The sequence below is a fragment of the Tauraco erythrolophus genome, chromosome 8 (genome assembly GCF_009769465.1).
Source record: "Tauraco erythrolophus isolate bTauEry1 chromosome 8, bTauEry1.pri, whole genome shotgun sequence".
Classification (NCBI taxonomy): domain Eukaryota; kingdom Metazoa; phylum Chordata; class Aves; order Musophagiformes; family Musophagidae; genus Tauraco; species Tauraco erythrolophus.
Genome location: NC_141472.1, coordinates 31,435,720 through 31,456,962, shown reverse-complemented (window position 1 = coordinate 31,456,962; position 21,243 = coordinate 31,435,720).

Here is a 21,243-nt window from a genome sequence, read left to right as displayed (position 1 = left end):
AAACTTTCCATTCCCACACTTTACAAGCCCCGGCTGTTTTTCAAACCTGTCATTTGAAGCTCTTTGAATCATGGAAGAACAATGACAAGTGAGGGAGAAAGTGTTACTACTGATATTTAACCAAGAGCCTCCTTTGGTGCAATTACTGACTGGGGAGATGAAAAGTGTGGTGGAAAGAGGCTGTATTTGGATGATGGTCAGGCCTAGAGGCTAGTGCCCTCCAAGAGGAGCCATGAGTGCTGGATCAGCACCAAGCAGTTATAGCGTATCACACCATACAGACTGGGCCCTCCACATGGGAAAATGTAGCCAGGGACGTCCCTGGGACAAAGCGCAGGGAACCAGGGCTGTACCAGTTCCCACTGTCGCTGGAGATTTAGGACCCAGAGGTGGGACTCTCTGCCCTGCGCAGGCAGGAGCAATGTTTCATCTTGCTGCACAGGTGAGGTAGGAGTCATGGGCAGTCAGAGCACCTGCGGGTGACGTTTCCAGCCTGTGCCTCCCATGTCTTCAGAGACTTGGTGAGCTTGTAAAATACCAGGAGGTAAAATCCTCATTAGACATTACAACGAGCCTGCTCTTCACTGCTTAGCAGACCAAAGCAAACCCTTCCTCTGCCCTGGCCTTGCCTGCTGCCTGGGCTAGGGTATAGAGTGGCAAGACAGTCCCAGGGTTTGATGTGCATATTAATGACCAAGCTTTTGTATTGTACAACATCTGCCATCGATGCAACACCTCACTACACACTTGTAGGTAAGATCAGAGAGAGCTTGCCACATGGCTTTCTCTTCCATGGTATTTCTTCCTTCGTTTTCTCCTCCTTTTGGCTTTCCTAGATGTGATTTGCCCTACTCCTGTGGTTGATCCTGCGCTGCTTGTCTCAGGATGAGATGTCTGTGGGTTGCCTGGGGATGGGCTCTCGCAACAGGAGGTGTTTGGCTGCCACACTGACAAATGGTACATTCCTGTCCCGCATCCTGCTTCTGCCCGGGCTGCAGTGTGCTGCCTGTGCCATGTGCCATCCTGTGCATGGCAACTGCTCCAGGTTAGAAATAAATGACTGGGTTTGACTTGGAAGAATTTCTGATTCATTCCATAGCTATGACAATGGTTGCATTGGCACAAGACAGTGTGTTTGAGGTGGCTGGGGAAAGAAATGCATATTCAAGTATAACAGTAGCAGCCTTGAATCAAAAGTGTGTATCTCGTCCTCCTGCAGACAATACGAGAGAGGTTGGCAACAAAGTTGTGCTATACCCTGGGAGCTGCTTTCTTTTTCCAGTGGAGTCTGAATGAGGGGCCAGATTTCCACATGTCAGCGTCTCCCTCAGCCTCCAGCAGAAACCCCTGTCAGGGTTTAACTTCACTTCCTTCCTGCTCCATTGCAACAGCAAAGCTGTGACTGTCCTCTTAGTCCCCCTTCTCTCTTCTCATCGCTCAGGCTGGCTCTGGCACCGAGAGCTAAGAGGCCATGACTGCCCTTGCTGTCTGCTGCTCCCTTCTGACTCTTTGCTTCTCTGTAGGGAATTTGAGCACAGGCTCTGGAAGCTGCTTGTGGATCTGACCGAGGCCCTTAGCTAGGGATGAAGCAATTCACTAGTAAGGGTGGCTTAAAAAAACACAAGCCCATAGAGAACCAGAACAAAAGTCTGTTGAGAGAGCAGGCAGCAGTGTGGATCCAGAGCTGCTTACGGCTTTCTGCTTCAAGTACGGTGCAGCACTCGGCGTGAGGAGGTGCAGCCCCAGCTCCTTACCTCTTGCACGTGAGCAGCGTTATTACTTGCTATGAACTGTTGTTTAATCACCCAGTGGAGCTCTCTGTATTCATGCTTCCACTAAGTACAGCTCCTTAAAAGACAAAAAAATTCACTCTTTCTTTTTCTTTTGTTTTCCCTTGAGAGAAAGCTGGAACACAGCCAAAGCCCTCAGTGCCTCTCAATGATTTTGTGAGACCCCTTGAAACGTCATACTATGTAAAGCTTTAGGATTGCTCAAACCAGGAAAGCTCACACAGAGATCTCTACTGTTTTATCTGACACAACAGACATTGTGTCACTGTTTTTTTTTTTTAAGAATAAAGCTGCAAAACAGCTTGATGTGGGTTTTTCTTTTAACCAAAACCAATGTGTTAAAGAATTCAAGATGTGTCATTTCAGTAAAGTTCGTAGAGTGCGTAGAAGTCTTAAGATCTTCTACCTGCAATGACACATAAATGCCAGCACCACTAATTTTGCTTGTCTTCTTCCATAAGGTTTGAATCAGAGCTGCTCTTTCAAGATGAGTTATGACTGCATGAAGTTTTAGCAAGACAGCATGACCGCAGAGGAGGCTCAGTGCATGTGCTTGTTAATCATCACAGGTAGCCCTGCTGTGGCAAAACTACTTTCACATGGGTTTTGGTAGTGCACAAATACAAACTGGGAGATGTGGTGACTTGGCAAAAGTAAAAAAAAAAAAAAAAAAAAAGATACATAGACCAAATCCTCATACTGCAGTATTTTTTTGAGGTATTAACCGGAAGAAAACCCCAAGCGCAGAGTGCTTGTTGTTCTGCAAGGCAGCATGGATTGACATTTTTATTTAATCCTGATTTCTGCATTCTCACGTGCTGTCTGTTTTGTGCAGCAAAATGGGAAACCATCAAGCTTGCTGCTTCCTTTGGGAGAGGTGGATTGTGTGGGAAGATGGACCCACTTTGGTGCAGTGCAAGTTTTCTTTAGTGTGCTGACTGTTTCTGATAAAGGAATGAACTAGCTTGCTTCAGCCTGCTCACAGGCCTTTTTAAACCCAAATGTTGATTGCAGGGGCAGGAAGCTCACCCTTGTAAATTCTAAACAAAATAAGGGCAGTGATAGAGAAACTGGAGATTTTCAGAAGTGAAGGAGAAAACTGCTCATCACACCAGATTCAGAAAATTGCCTTGCTGAAAAATTTACCCTGATCTTCTTTTTAGCATGATTATTGCTTGCTGAACGTAACAAGTTATTTTCCTGGAGGAACAATGGATGAGAATTGATTAGGAATCAGTTTTTGCTGGAAGAATGTGGTATATCATCAAGCTTTCTGGTAAAGAAAAAAAAGTGGATTGAGTTACCCTATGAGGGCAAACTCAAAGTTGAAAACAAGACAAGTCAATTCAGTGATTTCTAGCTATAAAGGTGATGCAGGCACGTGTTATGATTTGTGATGTTCTTCACCATTGCATATCTGAAGGTGTTTATGTATGCTGTGACTGTTGTTAGACCATGCATCTTAATTCACAATCAGTCATCACTTGAATTTCCCTCGTGTCCCCCTCGTGTCCCCCTCGTGTCCCCCTCATGGATGGGAAGGTTTGTAGGCAGAGGGTAGGGTAGAAGTATTCTGGGCAAAGTTAGTAGGTAGACACCACATTTTTTTTTTTTTTTTTTTTAACTGGCTACTATAGTTGGAAAAAGTAGGCAGGTTTTCAGGCACAAAAGAACACTTTCACAAATACTATCTTCTTCTTACGGACGTTGCCTTGCCTGTGCCCTTGGACCATCACAACCACTGCTGTTTTCTCAAAGCATTCATTCTTTTAGTTGTCTTCAAGAGTTATCCACAACACTTCTTGTATTCTCCTTAATTTGCAACTCAAAATACAAACAATATCAACTTTGGCTTATGTTCAACAATAATCCTGATAAGATTTCTCAGGAACATAAACTGAACAAGTTAAAAGTCATTTCATTGACGCAGTTCAGTGGTATACCAAAATACATCAAGATGTCATTTATGACATACTTGTTTTCTTACTTTGACTCAATCCAAGGACATAAATAATTGTAATGGATTATTCATCATGTTTTAAGAAAAAAAAATGTTCTAATCATATGTTTTAAGTTTCTTTCGGCATTTTCCTTTTTGCTGCAAGGTCTGGAAATAATTAAGCCTACTAGACACTAAAAGAAATGCATATGGAAAGGAAAAGTCTGGAAGTAAAACTTCAAATATCTTACATTAAAGAGAGTGAGGAGTGAATAAACAATGCATCGAAATGAACTAGCCTGGGTATCATGGGCTTTGGGCCCTGGTTTTCTGTAGCTGATGGCTGTTTGCAAGCCTCTGATGAGCACAGGGTAGCTGTGGATATGGCTACTGATGTGAATAGTTTCTAGGAGCAATATCTGTTTAGAGAAGTACCATATAAACCCTTCCCATTCTGGTCAATGGGACTGTGTTTTAGGACATGCTGATTTGTTCCTCTTTCCAGGTCTCTGCCCTATCCATTGAGAAGGGCTTGGTTCCTTACAGCTGCAGGCATTGTTTTCACTGCCTGGTTTGCTTGTAAATATACCTTGCTCAACGACATGGAAAAATTATGCTCAGGCCTGAACCAAACTTGTAGGTGTAAAGAGCCCCTGAACGAAAGGCTGCTCTAATTTGAACATTATTTCTGTAGGTGCTTCTTGCTCGTTAGAAGAGACAGACCCAAGGTGTACATAGTGAAGGACCCCAAAGCTGAGGCATTAGAAATCTAATTTGAAACCATCGTTAATGAAGACACTGAGCAACTGAAGAGGTGTTTATAAGATATCCATATGGTTAGTAATGAAGAAGCGAAGTGTGACATTACAGTCTCCTTGAAATGCCATGAATTAGCAGTGTGGTTAATGCTGGTTGGGAGTGTAACTGCATATGAATTAGTCTACTGAAGGTGGGGGAACAAAACTATGGTGTATACATACTATTACTAGCTCCTGAATGGCTTCCAAATAATATTAGAAGACAATTGTTTGTACAGCTGGGTCTTCTCTATTTGCTTGTCAAACCTCTCTGCAACCATGTGGACAAGAATTAGTTTGGTTTTTTTTTTTTTTTGACCTGGGTATCTCCAGGATTTTCCAGCACCTTATGAGCTTGGTGGAAAAACTCTAATTATTTCATCACTCCAAAAACTCTGGACTGGAAACATTTGTACTTTTCAAAGGCGGGAATACAACTCCTGTAATGAACCAGGCTTTTAAGAAACAAGAGATTTCTACTTGACATCTTAAGGCCTTCTAAGAAAGCTCAAGAGAAGGTGTTTTTTACTGGTTTTTGTTTCATTTCTGGCTGTATACTTAGTGATATGCCTGTATGATTTCAGAGCTATTAAAATGGGTTTTCAGAGTCAGGATGGTATTTCAGTGGTGGATGAAACAATAATATAATTGTCATGAGAATGTTAGGGATTTGGGATAAATTATATCATAAACAAGGGAGTAGGTTACATGCTCTCAGCAGTGACTGTATTTTAGTAACAGTCATTTTTAATATATTTTCCATACACAGATTCCTTCCATTGCCAGCCTTGACCTGATAAAAATCTGACCTTAATATAAATTGATTTTTTTTTTTTTTTTTTTCACAACATCAGGCTCTTAAGAAGAGGACAACATAGTGGTGACATGTAGAATGTACCATTTTTTCTTGGCAGGGGTGGGCATTTCACTTCCCAACAGTTAAATCAAGATTTATAACAAAACAAATATTTTATGGAAATGAATGGGAGGTGGTGGCTGGCCAAGATGAGTCATACACTTGTAACAACCCTCAAGCTTCTTCTCTGGCTGACTAGATCCATCCAGAGAAAGCTTCAACTCCATCATCAACACACAGCAAAGCTTTTGTAACTGCAGAAGTACCTCTTGTGCCAAGTGTGTAAAAAGGCAAAAGGATGAGAGTGGAAGAGGGTGTTGGGTGAAAAAGAGGCAGCCTGGAATTTTGTCTGGTCTCAAATATTGGAGAAGCTGCCTTGATACTTTTTTGTGGAAAAAGAAGGATTTGCAGAAGATGCCATGCTAATGTGTTATTTATAGTTCCTCTGATGGAGAGCACTGGGGAAGCCCTCTTGCTTTCTCTGGACTCAAATCTCCTCTAGCAGAACTGGCCTCTTTCCTTTGTGCTACTGCAGTGAAAGCAATGACACAGAGCAGGAGAAGGAAGGATGGAGCAAGAGTTGGAGGCTGATAGTTGCTTTGGGACCTTGTTGCAGGCTTTGGTTACTACATTTCTTCTCTCTTATTCATTGTTTTCTTTTTTTATATCCCCCCAACCTACGTCAAACTTTCTTAGATTGCAAATGCCAAGGGCTAGTTTGAGATGGATGCTCCCGTTAAATTTTCAACTCCTAAACATTACTGCCCAGCAGCCATCCACATCAAGAACAAGTCTGAGCCTCAGTTCTGATATATCGTGGGCCTTTATGGAAAGGTTTTTTGGGACTGCAGTGCTGGGAAGACAGGCAGCTCCATGCAGGGAATAAGCCTGGCTGTGAGACATGAACAGAACCAGCGGCTTGCACTGTGCATGGGACAGGTGGATGATTGAGAGATGTGAGGAGGCTATCCAGCTGAGAGCCAGGGAGGAAGCAGTCTGGGATGGGCTGTGAGCAGGGAGGGCTGCAGGAGGGGACAATACAGGATATTGCCTTAGCCCAAATTGAAGAATACTTTATTCCACCCTGCAGACCTGAGGGGGCTGCTTGGTGCCACTTGCTACTTGGATGCAGCAATGTGGTTTGTTGCCAGCGTTATCAAAAGCCATGCAAATTGTTACAACTGCTTTTCATCTTGGTTACACTGTCCTACAGTGTAACAGTTGACCTACTACAATCCAATTCTTAGCAGAAACATGCAGGAAAGCAGAATTGAGCTCTGCATTTGTTCACGATGACACTGGGCTGTAGCTTGTGCTCCTGTACCTTTGATGACTGACTGTCAATCACTGTATTCGAGTAAGCCTGTGCTTTGACTTCTCACCTGAGTTCCTACCTGCACCTACTCTATGTGAAGTGGCCTCTCCACTCTGCAGCAACCTGTAGGATTTTTGTGGTCCAAGGTGCAAAAGGAACCACCCAACCCTTTGCAGAGAAGTGGTACAGTGCTATCCTTGTCCACTCCCCTCTTTTGAGTGATCAGTAGCTGTAGTTTGATTTCCACCACTGAGATCTCGCAGAACTGATGCTTCGTGTTTGACCACGGTCTGATGTCCTTGATGCTCATGTGGTTGGCTGATGGGATGTCTGGGGAGCAGTGTCTTCCTCCTTGTGCTTCTGCAGAAATGTTAGATTTCTGAAATGAAGTATAGTCTTTGCATGTCAAATGGCATGGGATCTTTTCACAGTTCTCTTGGCAGCCCGCAGGCTTGGCATATTGAACACTGAAGAGCTGCCAAGGGCAAGCATTTAGAAAAAATAATAATAATAAAAAAAATCCCTCATAGGCAACTGCCAGAGTTTGGTGCCAGATTAATCAGAACTCTCCATTGTCTCTCTGAGACAAATGTTCTGATCAAATCTATTGTTATTGGGCTTGATGGGACAAAGTGTTACTGAGTTACATCATAGCTATAATGTGGAAACTGGAACACAGCACAATTTATGATGGAATGTTCCCTGGTATTGTTCAGAAATATCACCACAGAAGAAGTTTGTGGGAATGATCATTTGAAATCTGCTGGTCTAACAGTGCCTTAAGCCCAGCTCCAGGATGTCTAACTAGGCTCTGCTCCATGGCTTAAGTAAACTGCTTAACCTCCCTGCCTCTGCTTCACCCTTTATTAGCAGTGATGTTAAAGTGCTTGCCTGCCTTCCTGCAAGCATTTGCTCATGTTTCCAGCTGGCTCTGGTTCATGCACCAGTGCTGGTGTTGCAGACTTTTGCCATGTGCATCAGACTCATCATTTTCTCTTCCTTCTGTATTAACCCACTCATCATGTTCTCATCACTGCAGCATCTCGGAGATGGCTTGGAGTGACTGCTTTCATTGTGGGGGAGATGGCTTCCCATGGCTGTCATGCTCCAGACCCTCTGCTGCCTGCCAGGACTTGGAGCCATGAGGTGGACTGAGGTCAGATGGGGCTGTTCCATTGCCCTGGCCCTGCCACTGCTGGCTAACATGGTGGGAAGAGCCCAGCATCCACTGCTTCCATAGTCTCCTCCTGCAGGTCTGCAATCCAGAGCCATGTGAAGAGCACTGTTTAAGGACCGCCTGGTCCTACATATGGAAAAGAAGCGAGTAAAAGCGGGTTGTGCAAGAGGCAACAGTGATGAGGCCTTGAAGAAGCTATTGCAGGATATGGAAAAAAAGTGGGAAAAGCTGTCTTGTCTAGCCACCTTATGTGACTGTTAATAAAAGACATACATATCCATGAGAGACATTTACTGCATGGATTGCATCCAGATTTCATGGCTCCAGTCCATCTCCACCCAGACTGAGTCCTGCCTGGTTCCTGTGATTCCTTAGCTAACAGGACTTGCAGATGTGACAAAGTACACCAGACAACTTAAGCAACCTTATGGTCATCAATATTAAGCTGAACACTGATATTCAGAAAGAAGGTCAGCTTCCTCTTTCTCACTGACAATTACAGGATCATGCAGTAAAGCAACAAGGTTTTTGTATTGAGTGCCTTCTGAAATTTGGTAACTGTACACAAAGAATCAAGATGTCTCATCTACTTCAGTTGCAAGTGGAAAAATTTCTATTCCTTCTGCAAATCCCTTCCTTTCATTTTATGGTAATTTGAATTTTAAATTCTTGTAGTCATGATCAATTACTTACACATGAGGTTCCACAAAGCACGCAGAAAAATTTGCTTGAGCGGTGTTGACCTGTTGCTCCATGAGTTATACATGTGGCTACTGCTAAAATCCAATTCTGCAGCCTGACGGCTCAACTCTCATCTCTGCAAAGTGTCGTTGTTAGGGAACAGGAGACTTAGGAAAGCAATCAACAAAGCATACAGGGGTCTTAAATGCAGTTTGGGTGGGATTTAGCTGGTCAGGTTTATTTATCATGATAGTAAATCATAATGTCTCATCTTATTTCTGTAATTCTTTGTGTTGCTCTAGGCTCCCAAACTCTAAGGAAAATCTTTTACATGATGCCAAAAATGTTCAGCCTTTGAAGGACCTCCCTGACCTGGCTGAATTACCTGCTCAAATGCCCTTCTCCCTCCTTGTGTTGTTTGGGGTGGAGAAACCCTCCAATGCATCTCTAAGGCTCGCTGGTTGCTGTAAATGCTTAAACTGTGGCTAATTCTTTTGAACACTGACTCGGATTAAAAACAGCCATGGTGGTGCTCAACTCTTACGTATGGAGTCTTGTTTGGGGAAGTATACATGTGCGAAGTACTTGGGTGTATTATAGCTTGTTATCTTGAAGGCCTCTGAACAATTTCCTCATTTACAGGACCTAGTATCCATTAAGAGAGCTATGGTGAGCCATGACTTATTCCGGGATGCAGGCTTTAATTCAAAGTTGCACAAATGAATCACACAAAAGTAAACATTTTGTAGTTATATTAAAGCCCTGACATTCTTGAGGATTTGTTTTTTAAGCTTTTCTACTATAAATGGCCAATGTAAATTTACGTGACTCTAGAGCTTAGAAAATGGTGGAGAAGGAAGTTTTCTTTATGATGCTTTGTCTTTTCTCATATTCTGCTCTGTTGAGGTCAAACGCGGCCAGATTTGAGATGAGTGCAACCTGGGCTTTAGCAACACATATGATCCATCTTCAGTATGGTTCTTGCTGGCGCATCTGTTGCTGGCTCATTGAGTCTGACTGTTGGAAAGGAGATCCTTGATCCTCAGTCTCGTTATACTGCTAAACAAAGAAGGAGAATGGGCAGGACCAGAGGCTCTACCTGTGCTTGATTGTAGCAGAACATCTTCCTTTCCTTTGTCTTTTCCTCTCTTGTCTTTGCTTTTGTCTTTGTTTTTCTCTTTGTTTTGTTTTGCCTGAGTTCAGGGAGTGGGGCTGAATTCTAAGCTAAAAAAATTGCGACCTGTGGCATCAGCAGGCAGCTTTCATGTTGTAATCTTCTGGATTGTGCTGTCATAACTTTGTTGACATTTTGGCCATAAACACACCACTCTCACTTAAGACACAAAGAGCATGCTGTATGTTAATTTTGCCTGGGAGTATGTGCTTAGAAAATAAAAGGTTTCTCTTTGCCACATGTGTTTAAAGGAGAAGCTAATTAGAAAGGAATGTTAACATATGGCATTAGCCACCAATTGCAACATAACAGCAAACTACATTTGGTAATAATGAAAGGGTATAAGCCAAGTACCTAGACCAGCAGACAAGAATCATTAGTGTTACCAAAAATGGTTTGTCAGTGATATTGAAACAAGTGAGAACAGTTGAGCTGACAGCTTGAAGATCAACATTAGGGCCAGAAGTATAGACAGAAATTAAAAAAAAAATAAAATAAAGTGATAGAACTACTTCGGAAAGAGAGATGACTGCATGGATTTGTTGCCTCACCAATTGATGAAGTTAGCTTGAACACCAGCTGGGGAAACTATACCACAGACTTCCACGAGCCATGACAATTTATGTCCTCTGACAGCTTGCTTTTGTGGGACTTAGAGAACGTCTTTGTTTATATCTGAGAATGTGCTGTGCCATTCACATCTGGCATGTCATCTGAGCTGCAAACCCAGAGTACCAGGCACAGCAGAAGATGTAAATCTGCTGCTGCAGAATGTTAAATCCTTTAGGGTAATAAATCGTCTCTGTGTATGGTAAGCAAGAGTTACTGTACCACTTCTGGGCTTGTGGGTTAACAGCAGCCACCGACAAAGGCTAGGAAAATGCACAGTGTTTTGGGAAGTATCCTCGGACAATGTAAATGAGCTACAATGAAGGAAACTGTTGAAAATGTGTGTAGCACTGTGAAGACTGAATTCAAGACGATGTGAACTAGGAGTGTGTGTTTTCATCCCAGGAAGGGAAAAATAAAATAGTCTAAAACTGTTTTAGGAGGAGCAGCTCAACATGGTCACAAGAACACCACAAAAAATAGCAAAATATTAGTTGGAGACATTCCAAAGACGGAATATTATTGACCGAGAAACTCCACTTCTTCAATGTGGAGAAGCAATGAAATTAGAGGAGATAATAAAGACACAACGAATAGAGGAAGGAAAGTCTACCAGTGGTGAAGCTGATTATAGGACCTGAGCACTGAAACTAAATATTGTAGCAATGTATAACCAGGTGTTTTGGTTTAACCCAGCAGGCAGCTAAACACCACCCAGCCATTCGCTCACTTTCCCCCTCCCCAGTGGGATGGGGGAGAGAATTGGGGAAGAAAAAAAAGTAAAATTCATGGGTTGAGATAAAGACTGCTTAATAGGACTTTTATTTAATAATAAAAGAATATACAAAACAAGTGATGTGCAATGCAACTGTTCACCACCTACTCTCTGATGCCCAGCCAGTTCCTCAGCAGCAGCCTCTCAGCTAACTTTCCCCATGTTTATATACTGAGCATGATGTCATATGGTATGGAGACACCCTTTGGCCAGTTTGGGTCAGCTGTCCTGGCTATACTCCCTCCCAGCTTCTTGTGCACCTCCTCGCTGGCAGAGCATGGGAAGCTGAGAAGTCCTTGATTTAGTGTAAGCACTACTTAGCAACAACTCTAAAACATCGGTATGTTATCCACATCATTCTCATACTAAATCCAAAACGCAGCACTACACCAGCTACTAGGAAGAAAATTAACTCTATTCCAACCAAAACTAGGACACCGGGCAAAACAATGATGTGGGTTGTTATCGTGAGAGTTTGTAGTGATGTGATTGTGTCATTAATGAAAATCAAGGAGGGAAAGTAGCTCAACAGACAGTAGTAGTAAAGTCTTCCTGAGGGGAAAGTAAGCTTGATGTGTGCAAAGGGAGTAAGGTGCCTTCTAATGTTGAGGAAGACATTAGTGGTTGATGGGAGGAATGAGACACTAGACTCATACCTTCAGAGCGCGATACATGCCAATCATTTGACTCAAGAATACAGGCATGGCTTTTGGTGGAGAACATTATCTGCTGGGATGTGACAGTGTAATGTTGTTACTGAGAATGCTGATTTAACTGGATATTTTTCTCAAGATCCAGGCTTGTTAAATGTCCATAACTGCTGTTTTTATGAGATGATTTACTATACTCTGCCTTTTCTAGAAGACATTTATCAGACAGAAACTGTCAGTGGTCAGAACAAATCTTTCCTTAAGGGAGAACTTAAGATATTTTGGACATAGTCAGATGATAACTTTAGCTGAGTTGAATGGGGCTCAGGAGTCACTCTGGGCAGGCGTGATTGAAAGAAATCCTCTGTATTCTGTAATGCAGCTCTGCACAGCTCTCTGCCTTCCAGAAAAATGCCGTGTCCATTGCCCGAGAAACTGAAATGCTTAAAATAGTCAGTGGCTCTGGAACAGCATGAGACCAAAAGTAATTTTACTCTGACTGCCAGACCCAATGCCTAATCCTATTGTGTCCCAATGCCTGGCAGAGGCAAGATCTTGACATGAACAGCTGGATTTCCACACGAAGACAACCTGGATGTGTTGGCCTGTAGGGAGCTATAGCATTATCCACTAAAGAAAAATGAGACCCAGTAGATGAAACAGCACCAAAGCCTGATCTCGGGGTCTGGCTCACTGCTGTCCATGCTGTTTAATCTTGAGTATACTCCTGGAATGGCCTCAGGTCATGCCTGGTGTCCCCTTCCCAGGCCAGAGGCAGTTTGCATGCTCTCTTCCACTGAGGACTGCACCCAGGAGACAGTCTGCCCCCAGTTCCACCATGGTGGGAGCTGCAGGGGCACAAGGCCAGCAGAGCCACGTGACCTGTTTTATTCACCGGCCTTGGGGCCATGACCTCAAACAAGTCTCATGGCTCTGTTCTGTATGAATGTTCTTGCTCATAGGATGAAAGAAATTTGGCATGCCTGGACTCAGAAGTGTTTGCTAGCAATGCTCAGCTTACTCTGCGGCAGCATGGCTTTGAAGATGTTCTTCAGTTCTGCTACTCTTCAAAGAAAATAAACTCATTAGATCAGGCAGTATTAGGTCCTGCAGCTGCTCTGTGCTGCTTGGTACTGAGACCTTTCCAGGTGAAATGGCAAACCATGCTTAGGAGTCATCTTTAGCCATCCATAAGTCAAGTATCTTGTCTAAGCTAGTGGTATATCCCACTATGGTCAGCTAGCATGAAGCAGCTCCTCCAGCCTGCTTCAGGTATCCACATCAATTTGGGGTGAATCCTCTTCACCTGTTGATATGCAGAAGTAGCCTAGGTGATCAGCTTATGCTGGTGGCTATCTTTTTAATGCTGGAGATGATTGAATTAGTTGAGCCCAATTCTCCCTAAGTGCATCCCTCTTTTTTCTGGAAGGTAGAGAATTGCCCCTAATTTTCTTCTCTCAAGGTCCTCCTATGCAAAGGCCGTGGGTGTCTCTACCTGGTTGTAGAGACATTGCACAGATGGGTTGGTGTGGTGTTGGTGAAGTGGGAGTATTCCTACGGCCTTGTTTCAGGCAGGCTTCTTGTTTAGCTTGATGTTACCTGTTTCTCAATATGTTTACAAACCCTGACTTCTTCTGATCTCGGCTTCTGCCATTTCAGGCATTTTTATTTTTGCTTTTCTGTTACACAAAATGTTTGCAGGTTTTAATGTGTACCTTTTGTGTACCTTAAAAGGGCTAAACATGCATCAGTCAAAATTCAAAATCCTTTTTGGAATTATTTTATTATTTCAAAAATGTTTTCAAGTGGTTTGTTGGATTGCTAGCAGTGAGGCTAAGCAGTTATTTGTCTAAACACCTTAAGGTCTTTAAAACCAGACAGAACTATAACCTATGTGACTACCCTCCCTGTGTCAGATGAACCATGTCCAGCAAAAATACACCTGACATGAAATTGTTGCTTTGGCTGTGTTATCTCCAGCTCAAGGGAATGAGAATAAAAATATAGATTAATTTCTCAGTCAATTTAAAGAACTGCACATGCATCGCCCTAGGAAGAACACCTTTTCTAAATTCCGTCAGCGTAAGGCCTTTGCCCATGCTGCAGACTTGACCGATGTCCTCCATGTCACTGCTCATTTGAGGCCAATAAAAATAGTCTGTGACTTTCTCTTTAATTTCCAATTCCCAAATAACCTTTTTAGGTTCTTTCACTAATGTTTTTCTGTAATGTGTTATTGAGCACGTTCTTGGTCTTTTCAATGAAACCCTGCCTGCTGCTGCAACCTCCGCCTCGAACGGACGGGAAAATGCTATCCTGACCTGGCTGTGCTTTAACTAGCGTCCAATTCTCAGCAGGAACTCTGGCAATTGTGGTCACCATTTCTTCTGAGATCAGACAGGTTTTTTATTGATAGAACTGTCATATGCATAGTTTCTGTGGTCTCTGCTCCTCTGCTTTTGTCAAACCCTTTCTTCGGTCCCTCACTCTATCCCACATTTGTCTTCAATTTGCAGAGCGCATAATCTCTATAGTTCTGAACTGGAGGCGATATTTGGCAATATACATCAATAGGGGATTGTATGGTACATGAGGATGTAATAGTTTTTACCCCTAAGCCAAAGCTGCTTTCCCTGTTTCAGCACGTTGGCCCTGCTGTTTTTAGTGTGAATACACAGGCCACTTGTCTCCACTTTTGCTGCTGCTCCAAGGAGACTGAACCAGTGTCTCATTCCTGTGTGTCTGGAAACATCTTAGTTTCATGTTCCTGTGTACCACTGCAGGGCTGACGATTTGCGAACTGTCTCCAACTCTTTCTCAAGATTTGCCTACTCAGGCTGCTGGACACTTTTGCAAAATAGATTTCAGTTTCCTTTCTGGGTACACAATTTCCCTGCATCACTCGTCACCTACAGGACTCATAGAATCATAGAATGGTTTGGAGTGGAAGGGATCGTAAAGATTATCTAGTTCCAACCCCCCTGCCATGGGCAGGGACACCCTCCACTACACCAGGTTGCTCAAGCCTCATTCAACCTGGCCTTGAAAACTTCCAGGGATGGGGTATCCACAACTTCTCTGGGCAACTTGTTTTAGTGCCTCATCAGCATCACAGTGAGGAATTTCTTCCTTAGATCTAATAAAAATCCACTCTCTTTCAGTTTAAAGCCATTGGCCCTCGTCCTATTACTACATGCCCTTGTAAAAAGTCCCTCTCCAGCTTTCTTGTAGGCCCCCCTTTTAGTACTGGAAGGCTGAGATAAGGTCTTGCTGGAGCCTTTTCTTCTCCAGGCTGAACAACCCCAGCTTTCTCAGCCTGTCTTCATAGGAGAGATGCTCCAGCCCTTGGACTCCTCATATTCCTCTTTACTTGTTGCAGTGAGCATGTTATGCAGATGATATCATGCAGGTTATCCTGATTGCAATCAAACTGTGTCACATCTCACACTAATTTCCCTCTCCTTGGGGTTTACTTTGAAATTATTGTGCTGTTCTAATTTCTTTCTGCAAGCTTTGCTTTGGCCATGGGTATTCTTTGCAAAACTTCCCATATGCTCCAAACTCTGATGGCTTTTCTTCAAATCAAGCTAGAATCAAAAGAAACTCCCTATAAACATTGTTTAGTGATGAAGCACATCAAATACTGAGCGTGAACCAAGGAATTGCCTGTGGCAGGTGGGGGCATACCTCAGTGAGCCATGTTTACACTCCTCCTCGTCTGGAAAGCAGAGGCTAAGAAATATCTGAGGTGGCTACATAGACAGTGCAGATCCTGGAGCAGTGCCTCCACTGAACAGAATGTGTCTTTGTGCTGAGAGCCTCCCCCATGCTCCAGCACTTGAGAAGACAAAACACTTACAGGTTCCTGATACCTACAGGTATCAGTGGCTCTTCTGTTTCTTGGGGCTTTTTTTTGCTTCCCTAACCCATCCATATGCATGATGGTTTGAGGTTAGAATAAAAGATATTTTTAGTAGCCAGCTGTAGCCACGATGATCTGAGGTGCTCTCTGTTTGCTCAGGAATAATATTTTCCATTATTTTCCTCTGCCTGCAGTTATCAAATTCACTTGGGCCAGAAGATGGTTATTGCCTCATAAACATAAGTGTTCTCCAGTAAAACCTCTGGTTAGATATGATGTTTTCTGGCAAGGATTAACACGCAGGTACAGAGTGCACCCCCATGCTGTGACGCCTCTTGTGCAGCAGAGTCATCCCTGGGTGACAGCTGTGTCACCGGTGAGAACCACGGGTGCCTTTCTGGTACGTGCTGCAGCTCAAAGCGCGGGGAACTTCAATTCTCAGGGTGTATGAGCACCAAGTGGAGGCTGCCTGCAAGGACAGGGACTGGCAGGGCTCTGGGCAGCACCTTGGTCATCATAAACTGCCTTCTGGTCCTCTGGTCCCACGCAGGCTGCTGTCTGTGTACTCCCTTGCTAGCAGATGAGGATACGCCCTGGCACAGGACCTGCTGGTTGTCCTCTCTGTCTCTAACAGAAATAACCCTGTCCCCCTCTGAGCACTGCCCAGCTGGCTGTGCCTCAGTCTCAGGGCATGCGTACTTGTCCAGGCTGTGTGCTAACATGTGGCTTCTGTGCTGCTGGGCAATCCAAAAACATATTAATGAGACATTATACAAAAATATATTATCCATGAAGAGTACCCTATGGAATCCAAAATCTAATACCAATTTATTTCAAGAGACAGCTGGCTGTGAGCTACATCTGTAGCTTGTTATGACCGATCCCCTGTATTTTGGTATAGTGCTGTAGGACACTTTGCTGCTGAAAATGGCTGGTGGCATCAGCAGCAGCATAGGGATGCAGGCACCAGTCTCCAAAAAAATGCAGCAGCTTTTTGCAGAAGGCAGGAGGTCATCATGGTAGTGAGGCAGGACCCAGGGGACACACCATCTCTGAGGAAAGAGTGTTTCTGTGCTTCATAACTAGGGTAGAGTTAGGTTTCCCTTCCTTTTTCTGGGACATGAATGCTAAATATCCATACCTCCTGGCTGTTGTTATGCTCAGCTAGTGTGGAGCAACTCCTCTGTAGTGCTGGTTTGCATCCCTGGTGACTTCCAATCAAGGAAAATGAACTAAAACCAGGAGAGAAGCAGAGAAGCATGCCCAGGACAATCAGAATAACAAAAGGGCTGTATTGCACAGGAAGGTTCATAGATTCATAGATTTCTAGGTTGGAAAAGACCTTAGAGATCATCGAGTCCAACCATCCCTAATCCCCATTAAACCATATCCTCAAGTAGATCATCCACCCTATTCTTAAACACATCCAGGGATGGGGACTCAACCACCTCCCTGGGCAGCCTATTCCAGTGGCTGACAACCCTTTCAGAGAAGAAATACTTCCTAACATCCAACCTGAATCTCCCCTGACTAAGCTTATGCCCATTTCCTCTTGTTCTATCACCCATCACTAATGTAAAGAGTCCTTCCCCTACCTCCTCACCATCTTTTCTCAAGTATTTATAGGCCGTAATCAGGTCTTCCCTCAGCCTCCTCTTCTCCAGGCTAAACAGCCCCAACTCCCTCAGCCTCTCTTCATAAGTTTTATTTTCCAGCCCCTTGACCAGTTTAGTCGCCCTTCTTTGGACTCGCTCCAGGAGCTCAATATCTCTCTTAAAGCGAGGGGTCCAAAACTGGACACAATATTCCAGGTGCGGCCTCACCAGTGCCGAGTACAGGGGCAGGATCACTTCCCTGCTCCTGCTGGTCACACTATTCTTGATACATGCCAGTATCCCATTGGCCTTTTTGGCCACCTGGGCACACTGCTGGCTCATATCAAGCCGGTAGTCAACCAACACCCCCAGGTCCTTCTCCGCCAGGCAGCTCTCCAGCCACTCTTCCCCGAGCCTATAGCGATGCTTGGGGTTTTTATACCCCAAGTGAAGGACTCTGCACTTGGCCTTATTAAAGCTCATGCCATTGGCCTCAGCCCAACGATCCAGTCTGTTCAAATCCCTCTGAAGGGCCTCCCTACCCTCGAGCAGATCGACACAGCCTCCCAGCTTGGTGTCGTCCGCAAACTTACTGAGGGTACATTCAATTCCCTCATCCAGGTCATTGATAAAGATGTTAAACAGAACTGGACCCAGCACTGAGCCCTGGGGAACCCCACTGGTGACCGGCCTCCAGCCGGATTTAGCCCCATTTACCACCACTCTTTGGGCCCGGCCATCCAGCCAGTTTTTAACCCAAAGGAGGGTGTGCCTATCCAGGCCAGCAGTTATCAGTTTCTCAACCAGAACACTATGAGAAACTGTATCAAAGGCTTTACTGAGGTCTAGGAAAACTACATCCACAGCCCTTCCCTCGTCAACTAGGCGGGTCACCCTGTCATAGAAGGTGATCAGGTTTGATTGGCAAGACCTGCCTTTCATAAACCCATGTTGACTGGGCCTGATCACCCGGTTAACCTGTATGTGCTCATTAATAGCACTCAAGATAGCCTGTTCCATGACTTTGCCCGTCACCGAGGTCAAACTGACAGGCCTGTAGTTCCCCGGATCCTCCTTCCGCCCTTTTTTGTAAATGGGGGTAACATCCGCCAGCCTCCAGTCCAGCGGAACTTCCCCAGTGAGCCAAGACTGTCCAAAGATAATGGACAGGGGTTTGGCAATGACATCCGCCAGCTCTCTCAGGACTCTCGGGTGGATACCATCAGGCCCCATAGACTTGTGGGCATCCAGCTGGAAGAGCAGTTCCTTGACCCGTTCCTCTGGGATCACAGGAGCTTCGATTTGCTCTCCCTCCCTGCTCTCAGACACCGAAGGCCAGCTCACCTGGGAACTACTAACCTTATTATTAAAGACTGAGGCAAAGAAGGCATTAAGGACCTCAGCCTTGTCCTCATCCCTAGTGACTAACGTACCCCCTGAGTGCGTTAGTAAGGTGAAGGAACATGGCTTGTTTGTACATTGTTGTTGTGTTAAACAAAGTCAATTGGTAAAGGGTGGGAGTGGATATGACTGTTGGTCCCCTTAGTTTCCTTTCTGAAAGAGACTTTCCTACAGTTGCCAGAAATAGTGGGGGGCTGGGCTGAATGACCTAGTGGGTCCCTAGTTTCTAGCTTCAGTTAGCGATGTTCTTGTAAAGATGCATGCATATAAGATTCTCCTTCGGAAAAAAGTCCTGGTAGCACTAGTACGATTTCTGCCAGGCTTTGGACTAGTCTGTGGAGATTAGAGTTTGTTGCAAATGTCTGGCATGACATTTCAGCAGGTCACTGCATCTTGCTGTACTCCCGCCTGCTGCGTGGTGCCACCATCCTTGCCAGGTGGCTACTAGAGGGCACTGTGGTGGCCATCTAAAACAGCACGTTGTCACTCCTGTATCTTCCTTATCTTCTCTGGTGCGCGGTTACTTGTCTGAAACTATCTAAAGTGAGAAGTGACTGAGGATTTTGCCCAGCTTGAGATATGCTATTGGGTACCCCCATTCTTCTCCTACTGGTGTTTTAAAGTAGCAACATACAAATTCACGTGACCTGTAGAAAAGTCCATGTGATTTAGCGGTAGGAGGGACAACGTGCACATAAGTGCAACACAAGGGCAAAGCGCATCGCCACGCTGCTTGAACCCCAGCTACCTGTCCCACCTCGACTGGCACTTGCCTCCACCTCCGGCTTTGTGAGAGGTAGTTTATGCCAAGGTGAACTGAGGACAGATTTACAACCGCTCATACTTTTATCTGAGATGTAGTTTATATGTGTGAAAGCCCAGACTGATGGCAATCAATTTTATTGGCAAATAGTATCTACTTATTGTCACTGGTGGGAGTAGCGTACAATTAAAAGGATTTCCATAGCCACCCAGAGTGGTGTTTCAAGGATCATTTCCCTTCAGCTTTCCTTGCAAGAGACTGATTGCTGATAGAAAGGACATAAATTTCAACCTGTTTGAACTGGTTGTACCCAGTTTTCCATAGAACACATTACTGCTTTGAAACCAAGGAATGCTCTTTAGAAAGGATGGTGAGAAGGGAACAGCATATATTCAAACCAACGTGGCTGAAGATGTTCTGAGTACGTTTTTGCATAATGAACATACTGCGTGCATAGGTGTGTGTGCATACATATAGGTAGTACTTTCATTTACATAATTCTCTGGTAATAATCTTGACTCATTTTTCAAGAGTCAAACAAATACCTACAGAAATATCATATTTTGATGCTGTTTTGATTATTTGTTCAGTATTCAGTGACAAGATGGAAATTACTCACACAGAGATATGGTAATTGGAAGTTTATTGCTGTGATTCTTCTGTTTTATTTTTAGAGTCAGGATACGCAGTGTGTAGATGCTGACACTGTCTGGAAAATATTGTCTACTTTCCTTTATTGCAGTGCCTGTTGTACAACAGGCTGCCATTCATTTTTGAAAAATTTCAGAAAATCAATATATTCAGCAACATACAATCCCTGTCAGAGCATTGACTTCCTCTGTGAAACACAAATTTCCTCTGTGCTTAAGTTTTTAAGCACCCATTAATAGACTTTCATATGTGCCACATATAAAGAGCCTCTGAGTTGTTGTTCTGAGAAATCATGAATAATAATTGGCTATAGAGCTGACCAGTCGTGTTTTCTGACAGCTCCATGATTTGCACACACGTGCCCACACTCATACAGGCTCCTCCTTACGCAGTCTGTATAAGAACATCAGTTCCCCTAGCAAAGGTGGCTTGCAGTTTCTCAGCTTTACCCTGTCACTTCCGTGTGCTGACAGCAATTTTTACACTCAGGGACAATTACAAACCTAGCCAAAGGCTAGTGTTTCTGCAGTGTTTCTGAAATAGTGATGAACTCCCATGTTTCTGCAGGACTTTTCAGAAAAACCTTCCCTGTAACATAATCAGATCATCTTGTTTGGATTAGCATGTTGTCAGTCTGGTTGTTAATCCTGCTCATTTGTAAATTCTAATCTAGCTACAAGCTGTGAGTTATTTGATTTGGTTCTTATGGTGATCTCATGGAAAAAATGCAATGCATTTAGGACCGTATACCGTGCGGCTGAGAGTGAAAAAGCATGCCCAGTTTGGATGTATGCTTTTTATTTACTCCTCAGTGATGATATGAAGTGCAAACTTGAAATCCCTGTCAGAGCAGTCTGAGAAATACAGATTTTATGAGATACTTCAGGAATTTGCAAAGATTTTTGAGGGTAGAACCAACAATTATTTCGAATATATCTATCTGTGACCTAGAAAAGATTGTTCTTGAGATTTTGTGATATGATGTGGTTATAGATATCCACAATGATTTTAATAACCGATTCATTACCAGCAGTCTAATTCTACTCACCAAAGACACCTTAAACAGTCATATGAGCTCTCAGAGTGCACTTTAATTACATTACGCAAATGAGGTACTACCATGTATGAAACAGCTGCACGACTTGTATTTTTACTTCAGTTAAAATATAACCGAAACATAATCTCTTATACACGGCTGTATGAGAGAC